This window comes from Papio anubis, chromosome 3 (assembly GCF_008728515.1).
Source record: "Papio anubis isolate 15944 chromosome 3, Panubis1.0, whole genome shotgun sequence".
NCBI lineage: Eukaryota > Metazoa > Chordata > Mammalia > Primates > Cercopithecidae > Papio > Papio anubis.
In genome coordinates, this window is record NC_044978.1 from 137,791,247 (window position 1) to 137,800,712 (window position 9,466).

Consider the following 9,466-nt stretch of genomic DNA (forward strand, 5'->3'; position numbering starts at 1 on the left):
AAATACAGGCTAAATAAGGCAAATAGCAGTAGAAATGAAATAAAAAGCACATTGGGAGAAAACCAACAGATTTAGTGATTATTTAGAACAAGGATGATAAGCAAGGTTCTGTCTAAAGCACAGCATTAAAAAGAATTATGCGATCAAAATTCAGGATATGAGGCCCACTCTAACCACCCTGTTTAAAGTTGAGATCCTTTCCCCTAACATCCCCCATTTATGGCTGCATTATCTTTCATAGCACATGACTCCTTCTACCATACTATATAATTTACCTACTGGTCATTGTCTTTCTCCTTCCACCATAATGAAAGAAAATTGAGGGCAGGAGTTTCACTGTCTTGTTCATTACTCTTTCCTCAGTGCTTAAGACATTGTCTGGCATATGAGGGTTATTGAATTACTACTTGTTGAATTATTGAATGGCATGATTGATTAACAACGACTAATATGGTGAGGTCAAGTTCAAGTGGAAATACATGCATGTATTTACTAACTACTGGCTTAGCTGTAGAAAGGAAAAGAAGACTCTGACATCGTAACAGAGATTCAAGCTAGGATGTCTGGACGAATAGTAGATTCAGGGAAAATATTTTGTATGTGGAGTAAAAAATCATATTTGGCTTTGGAAACATCATAATTGAGATGAAGGTAAAATATCCAGGTGGACATACTAAGCAAGTCATTGACAATGTAAAGCCTAAGGCTGGATGCAGTGGCTCACGCCTGTAATCCTAGCACTTTGGGAGGCTGAGGTGGGTGGATCACCTGAGGTCAGGAGTTCAAGACCAGCCTGCTCAACATGGCGAAACCCCGTCTCTACTAAAAATACAAAAAATTAGCCAGGCGTGGTGGCGGGTGCCTGTAATACCAGCTGCTCAGGTGGCTGAGACAGGAGAATTACTCGGACCCACGAGGCGGAGGTTGCAGTGAGCCAAGATCATGCCATTGCACCCCAGCCTGGGTGACAGAGCAAGACTCCATCTCAAAAAAAAAATGAAAAACCTAGGATTAGGCAAAACATTGAGAATTGGAGTCTCAGAATAAGAAGATAATAAGAATTTCGGTTCTCAAACATACAAAAAAGATAAGTATGAATATCTTAATTAGCTTAATTTAATCATTTCACAATGTGAGTATATATATACACACATATATGTACATATATATATAAACATGACATTGTATACCATACACATATGTGTATATATGCAGTTTTTGTAAATTACACCTTAACAAAACTGGAAGAAAAAAGATAATAAAAATGTCAGGATAGCAAGATGGAAAGTTATTCAATGGGCAATGTAATGTTGAGTAACCAAATTAAATGATCTAAAGGACATTCAAGGGTAATTAATCCAAGGGCCTCCTATGGGTTAGAATAACTATCACAATTTAACCTGTCAAAAAATATTTCCGGAAGGAATATCTTTACCGCATCATGTAATCAATATCAGTGTGCCTATATAAAGTGTGCCACATACATAGCAAAAAAACAAATTTTGTTTTCTGGTGGTTCTCCTGTTGAAAAATGATCACATTTAAGCCCTCTTGTGGTGGCTCTGCATAGAAACAGTCCTACCTCTCAAGGAGTCCTGAAGCAAACTACTCCTTGACAACACAATGGAACAACAAATCTTTTTTTTATTGTTATTATCCTGTATCTGTGTCTTTAAGGAACAGAGAAATAATCTCTTTTCCCCTCACAGTCTCTCTTTTCTTCATATCCATCCCAGCTGCAAAGTGATAGCTAAAACACATGAATAATAGTAATACTGGTGAAAATCAGAGTCAACAAATACAAAGACTTAGATAAATGACCTAAAGTGTCTTACAATTCACATTTTCATCAGATAGCCATATAAATTATTTTAACTGCTATATTAAATGTTTGAATTACACCTAAATTAGCAATTGTGAAATTTAATAGGAATAGAAATAAGTAGAACTGTTACAAATGTCATATCTATGTCTAAAAATACTTAGAAATATTGAAGACAATGAGCTCCACATCAGTTACTAATTAGGTGTTTTTGTTTAAGTAAAGCAATTGTTAATGTCCCAGTGACAACTTCAGTTCATAGAATACTTAACCTAATACTGAACTAATGCTTGCTATTACCTAATATGCCAAATGGTAACGTAGCCAGTGACTCCAGCATAATCTTGGTCAAAATCAATTTCCAGTCCAGCATACAGCACAAACAAAGTACATTCTTCTAATATTTTTGGTGTCACACTTTTCCTTTTTTTTCCCATAAAGCATTTGACCGAACTTACAGTAAAACATTCAAATGGCCTCATATTTTTCTCTTCTCGTCAGAATAATATGGGACATATTAAACATTTTTCAATTTTGAAAGAAAATTCAGGATCAGTTTATGAGTAGTTTCGGAGGCTAGCTATTACATAAGATTTGAATATTCACATACTCCCTAAAATTGATAGAGTATAAATTTAAGAAATATTTGAACCTCTAGAGCAGGAGTCCCCAATCCCCAGGCCATGGGCCAGTACCAATCCATGGCCTGTTAGGAACTGGACTGCACAGCAGGAGGTGAACGGGGGTGAGTGAGCCCTGCCTGAGCTCCGCCTTTTGTCAGATCAGCATTAGATTCTCATAGGAGTGTGACCCTATTGTGAACTGCACATGTGAGGGATCTAGGTTGGGCACTCCTTAGGAGAATCTCATGTCTGATGATCTGAGGTGGAACAGTTTCATCCCCAAACCATCCCCATCCCCCCACCTCACCTCCTCCCACCCCATCTCTCACTCCCACCCCCACCCCTACCCCGTGCCCATCCATGGAGGAAAAATTGTCTTCTACAAAACCTGTCCCTGGTGCCAAAAGGGCCACTACCCTAGAGAGAATTTCAGGAAATTCCAAGCATTCTAACAGACACAGTAAAAAAAAAAACGGAACAGTTTCTCTCTACATAGCCAAAATATAAACATTTTTCTTAATTACTTTTTAGGACACATTACAATAAAATGAGCATGACTAATTCAATATAATAATCTACAATGATTACTTAGAATCTAAAATAGAAAATAGCGTAAAATAAAAGCAGTCCTGGATTTACAAAAAGTTCATTTCCAGAAGTTCACTTCCAAGTCATTTAAACACATAATGCATTACTCCAAAGGAAGGGAAAAGGTACAACTAATGATTGCTTCTTTAGGTTAGCCCTCAAAAAATGTTATTTAACTACAAATTGTTTTTTCAGACAGTCTTGCTCTGTCGCCAGGCTGCAGTGCAGTGGCATGATCTTAACTATAAAATTACTGAAATATTTAAAATAACATTTTTTAAAACAAATCTTCTGACATTAAACATGTTCATGTTAAAAGAGAAAACATAATAATATGAAAGAACATAAAATGTTAAATGTTTTTAGAATATCCTGAGAAAACAGATTTAGTGCCATCCTAAAGAAATTAGAGTCTAAAGCCAGGGTTCACATTCGCCATTTGTCAGCTGTGTTACCCTAGACAAGTTACTGAATGTCTCTGTGCTTCATTTTCCTGAAATAGAATAAAATAAAAAAAAAAAATAGAACGTTTCTCATCATATCTGAAAAGATTTAATGCTTTAATAGATGTAAAACACTTAGCACAGTTCTTTGTTCACAATAGGTTCAAAATACTGTTTTAATGTTGTTATTCTGTACAAATTTCTGTTTAATATAAGTGGCAATTAAAGATTGATGCTGCAAGAGTGTAAAATACAATAAAAACTAACATTTACTTTCCAATCCAGTTCTAAAAGAGCTTTCTTAGAGAAATGTACAAATGAAAACATATGCATTAATCACCCTGTTATTTAGCAATTTTGTGCAATCTTGTAAACCTGCAATATAGAATAAAAAAAAAAAACTTTAAGACATTCAGATTTTGGAAGTATATATTGTATTCCACTGCATTTAAAAGCAGACTTTTAAATATGCAGCACCTCATGTCAGGGTCAAAATCGTTCTGATTATGTATGGGAATATGTTTTATCTTAAATATGTCTAGAACTTTAAGAACTTAAGGAAGCTTCAGCAACATTATAAAAAGATCATATCCAAGGCAAGTTGAAAATTGGTAAAGCAAGTCTGTTTATAGAAGCTCTACCAAACAACCACTAAAATTACAACCTCTTCAGACTAAAAACAGTCTTTACATTTGTTGTCCAAAAAGAAAGACAGACTGCTAACTTTAAGGAGATTTTCATTTTTAAAGGTTGTATCCACTAAAATGTGTTTGTTTTTCAAATTAAAATAGAAACAGAAAAAAGAAAAAGAGGCAGTTCCTTGCACCCTGAATGTTAGCCAAAGTAGTGACAATTACAGGACCACACTGAGAGAGTCCCTTCTTTTTGTTTCTCCAAATGCTCACCAGGCTTAGAGAAAACATTCACGGGCCGCCTCCTCTAGTACCGACTGACTCCCTGCTGTCTTTTCTAAAGCCAGATGGTGGCGCTGTGGTATCATTTGTTGAGAGTTTAGCTTTAAATTCTGTTTTCTGTCCGTAATAGCGTTGCGTGAAAAGTCTCAGCCCTCTTTAGAAAAACGAAGTATTTTAGACAGACTTTATTCTTCCCTTTAATGATAAATAAGCCCATCATTTAAGCCCTTTAGGTTGTTTTAATGTTTACTATTTGTAAAAGAATGTATCTGAAACTTGTAAATAGAGATGATTTACAGTGTACTTTCAAAAGGGTTGAGAGTAGGTGGTGGTATTTTGCGTCTGTTGTTTTCTTAGTTCATAAAAATAAAAATGAAAAGAAATGGAAATATTTTGTCCATATTATTTTCATATATTCATAATTTCTAAATAAAGTCTTATGACACCTCTAAGCCCCAATCTGCTGCCCAAATCATCAGAAAACAAAGACTTTTGTTAGCAAAAGTTAACTCAATTCTAATCTCACTTCCCTCTCTAACCCTTTCACCAATTTTGGTGAGAATGCCTGTTCCTACTGAAAGTGGTTCTACGAGGCTAGTCTGGCAACACACACACCTGTGCCTTTAATTGTCCCCCACACCTACCCCTCTCTTATGTGCTCTGTTCATTTCACTTAAGCCACTTTCTTCTCAGAAGCCTGGGTTTTACCTGACCTACAACCCCAAAATGAAAACTGAGAACTGAGTTAGGCCAATGCAAAATTATGAACTGACCATTTTCTTCCTCACCTACATTAGACCAGTTTTGCATTGGCCTAACTCAGCTTTGGTTCTCCTTCACCTTTGGCTGACCCGGAACAAAAATAATACTGGGAACCCTAACACACCCCTTTCACCCCACTTTTAATTCTGAATAAAGTGAATGTCAGGATAACACAAATCAATGCAACTATTGGAACATCCAGTCCAAATAGACCTATGGCAGGTGAAAAATGAAATCCAAGAAAGAGAACACACCAGAAAGAGGCCATGTGCAATTTTAGAGTCTAGACAACAGGGGCATTTGTGATCCATGGTGAAACCTCAGTCTCACCCGGGTTGCCTCGATGGATGATGGAGGGGAGGAGAGGACGATTCATGGTCGTTTGTGAGTGCCAGCTGGAGGTCCCATCTATTCCTCTGCCCACTGCCAGTCCACTGCTCCAGGTAGGACTTCAGGTTCCACAGATTTTCCCACCTCTTCTAGGTAAATTGTGAAACAATGTATATGCAGTTTAGCCATAGTCCTTTATAAGCATCTTTTTAACCTATTTTTCCATGGAAACTGCGTTCTCTTCTAAATAAAACCTTATGTTCATTCCCACTATGCCAAATAAATTAAAACAGTATTTGAAACATAAACGCATTGTATAACTTAAAATTCATAAAATTTACTTATTAAAAGGCAAGAAATTAGAAAAATGGATGACTGTTTCAGACCAAAGACTAAGCATTCAGTTTATTTTGGGTGTTTTGATGGATCCACATACAAAAGCTGTGTAAGAAAGTGTCTATACTACAGAAGTTAAAAGAAGCCACACCTAGCAGCGTTTGATGATGCCCTCCTTCCCTAACAGATTAAAGAAAAACATCACACTCAGAGTAATTAGATTCTGATAATGAACGTAGAAACATTGATCTATAGCACACTTTAAAAACCATTGTTCTAGAACAATGCCCTGACTTTTGTGCCTAACTCTGTTTTGTTAGGCAACTTCCAATTCCTCCTATGTGTGGAGTTGGCCTTAAATGACAGATCATATTTTCTAACTTGGTTCTATGGGAATTTCAACCATCATTGATGCTTGTCTGTAATTTAACATGCATTCTCTCTATATTTCTATTATCCTAGTTCTAATTGTCTTCTGAAATTGTAATATTGAGATACACTCAAAAACAAATGATTGAGAAAACATCTTCCCAAATTCCATGATGCTACTTAGTACTTTTGTGAACAACAGACATAAGTCAATAAGAATTTTCGTGTGTACAATGGGAGGAAGCTAAGCCTCAAAGCTTCAGAAGCACCAAGGACGTATGGAAACAGAAAACATGATGAACGCCCTCTCTTTGTGGCATGCTTTTCTCATCCAGTTTTCACATTTTAGTGCTCCTCCAGAACCTTTAAAATCAAAAAGGAAAAATGAGATTAAAAAGGGTGAAATACCAAGAATCTTCCCTATTTTCAGGGGTCAGTTCTGGGTTATAATCCTAAACTAATGTGGAATTGTCTTAGAAAGATAAAGCCTTTCTTATTTCTCCCATCTGCAGGAAAAAAAAAAAGAATATGATTTACTTGATTGCTGACTTTCTTTAAGGAGTCTGTGAATGAGATGATAGAGTATAATTTGTTTCCATTGTGAGTGCTTCTCCAAACTATAAAATCAAACACCTAACAATTTTATCAGGGTGTCCCTAATCTTGAGCATAAATGATAGGTTCCTTTTAGATGGCAGTGATACGTCTGTGGAGTTTTATTTCCAGGGAGACAGGGCAGGATTTGCTGCTATGCAGACTGAATAATGTTTGAAGCCAACATCATGTCACATTTTGTGTGCACTTTCCAAAGATTAATCCAAGCGTTACAAATGGGACACAGACTGCCATTGTCCCAGGGACACTTTAATAACCCACACCTACAATATTCAACCTGTTGTTTGCATAGGGACAACTTTGGGACACAAAAACCCACCAGAACGACTTAGGGAAAGGAGCCGTGGAGAGGCAGAGACCCAGGCGCCACGGCACCTCCACATCTCATCCTTCATGGCAAATGAGTCTGTTTGGAGTTTATTTATGCCTGAGGATGGGGGTCGTGCAGCTTGCTTTCTTCAAAGCGTCTCGGAGAGCCTTTCTGAAATCTCATGCCTGCTAACTCAGTTTCTCACTTCTGTTGCACTTTGGCAGGGTTTGCCAACTTGCAGATAATTTTTGTTTTGTTTTTCATAATGTAGCTTAAATTAAAGAACATTATTCCCCTCAGAAATAAGTTGTGCCTAGCCAGTTTCTTCTTTCATTTTTCTCCCCACCCCCCTTCTTTCCTCACAATTCCTTGCATCTGTTGTTCTACTAAGATATTCTTCACGAATGGAAGACTCAGGAGAAAGCTTCAGGATGAAAAGATTGTGAGAGGCAGATGAGAAGATCTAATAATTTTCACATTCCCCAATGTATCACCTTTAAGTGCTCCTATGAAGTACTTATTATTTACTTTAGAAAACAAACTGTAATGGTCTGGTACATCAAATTGATAACTAGGTTCCATATTGAGTTCAAAATATCAGTAACCTACTTTTTCACGTAAGAAGATATTTTAGCATAAAGACAAAAAACTAAGAGATACAATGAGCAGAATCATAGTTATGGTATATTTAATCTCAGATATAATATTTTGAACAGTATCATTAAAATAATTTCTTTTCATAATACATTATTACTATAGTATATAGTAGTGTGACTATAACAGGTAGAAAAAATTCAAAACCAACAGAAATCTTTAAAGGAAAATACTTTCGGAAATCACAATAAGGCAAAAAGACTTATAGAAGCATCATGAAGAAAAAGACTATGTATGTGTGTATTATATATATGGTATACATTATTTTTAAAAAGGAACCATATATTATATATATAAATATAATTATATATAATAAAATATATTTATTATATATTAAATATATTATATATACATATATAATTATATATATTTAATTTCCACTTTAATGACAGATTTCCATTAGGTGAAAAATTACAAGAGATAGAATCAATAAACGGAAAGGCAGTAGTGTATATTTTGCTAAAGAACATGCTCCTTCAATTTAAACTTAAGCTTGGTACTTTTTAAAATAAGTATCAATAAATTTATTGAAATACAACATTTCAAATTTACCTTTATTACTTGGTATAATTTTTAATTAAAATTATTGTATTTATTTAATAGATTATTTTATTACCACTCTTGTAAACAGGTGAGCCGGTATAGGCTTCTTCTTAACTTCTGTAAATGTTATTAATCCTGAGTTACAGGATTAATCCCAGTGTTATCTAAACGGGAATATGTGTATAATGTCAAAAGTCTTAAATGCCAGTGAAGCACACCAACATGGCACACGTATACATGTGTAACAAACCTGCACGTTGTGCACATGTACCCTAGAACATAAATTATAATTTTAAAAAGAAGTCTTAAATGCAAGTGTATTATCAGCATTGGTGCATGTGAAAACAACATGTAGACTGTTCTGACTTTCTAAGCTTAGTATGAGGCAGTAAATGTACTGCAGCTAGTTGGGGAAAGCATTGAGGAGTGTGTGGAAGAATCCAAGTTTCTTCTCTACTCAGCAACTCACAAGGCTGAAGTCATGGTGTTGGCTGAGCCGCCTTTCTGGAGCCCAGAGTTCTCTTCCAAGTTCACATGGTTGTTGGAAGAATTCAGTTCCTTGCACTGATAGGACAGAGGCCCCTATTCTCTTACTGGCTATTGACGTGAGGCCTACTCATAGCTCTTAAAGCTGCCCACAGTTCCCTTCCAGGGGGCCATTTCCAGATGCCCTCCCAGGCTTTAAATCTCTTTGACTTCTGGAAGGGCCCAGTCCCTTTGAAGGGACTACCTGATTAGGTCAGACCCACCACCATCATTTGGCTTCGGATTAACTCAAAGTTGACTGATTAGTGACCTGATCAAAGATTGATACTCCCCTAGAGTCTTCCCTACACTCAAGGAAGGAGGATCGTATAGAACTCATAGAGCAGAGGGGGAATTTTGAAGGCCATCTTAGAATTCTGCCTACCACAGAAGCTAATTCCAAACAGTGAAATGGTTGCAAAGGAAATGAAGTTGGAGACAGGGAGAGAGGAATCTATGCAGAGCGATCAGAAAAGGAGTCTCTGGAGCAGAAATACTTGATCTGAGGTTACAGGGCACAGAAGAAACCGGTCGTGGGAATGTACTCTGTTTGTTTGTTTGTTTGTTTTTTTGTTTGTTTGTTTGTTGAGACAGTCTCACTCTGTCGCCCAGCTGGAGTGCAGTGGCACTGTC